We start from the raw sequence: 661 nt of genomic DNA on the forward strand, positions 1-661 counted from the left end.
TAGCTCCTCCTAATCTACCTACTACTGTGCAAACTAAATTTCTTTACAAAATTATGTCCATAAATACCACATATTTATATTCTGTATTCTCACTGTAATATACGTACTTTGGATTGTTATTTTTTTAGATTATTTGTGTATTCGTATTGTATTCGCTAGACATTCTACTGCACTGTCGGAGCTAGCAACACAAGCATTCTGCCACACTGTCGAAGCTAGCAACACAAGCATTCTACTACCCTGTCAGAGCTAGTAACATAAGCATTCTACTGCCCTGTTGGAGCTAGTAAAATAAGCATTCTGCTGCTCTGCTGGAGCTAGTAACATAAGCATTCTACTGCTCTGTTGGAGCTAGTAAAATAAGCATTCTGCTGCTCTGCTGGAGCTAGTAACATAAGCATTCTACTGCTCTGCTGGAGCTAGCAACACAAGCATTCTACTACCCTGTCAGAGCTAGTAACATAAGCATTCTACTGCTCTGTTGGAGCTAGTAAAATAAGCATTCTGCTGCTCTGCTGGAGCTAGTAACATAAGCATTCTACTGCCCTGTTGGAGATGGTAACATAAGCATTCTACTGCCCTGTTGGAGAGTAGGCAACAGTTTAGCAGAGGAAAGACAAAAAACACTATTGAGCAAAAAAAACATTGTTTACTAAATAAA

Source organism: Oncorhynchus mykiss, chromosome 28, assembly GCF_057628025.1.
Source record: "Oncorhynchus mykiss isolate SJ-2025 chromosome 28, ASM5762802v1, whole genome shotgun sequence".
Classification (NCBI taxonomy): Eukaryota; Metazoa; Chordata; class Actinopteri; order Salmoniformes; family Salmonidae; genus Oncorhynchus; species Oncorhynchus mykiss.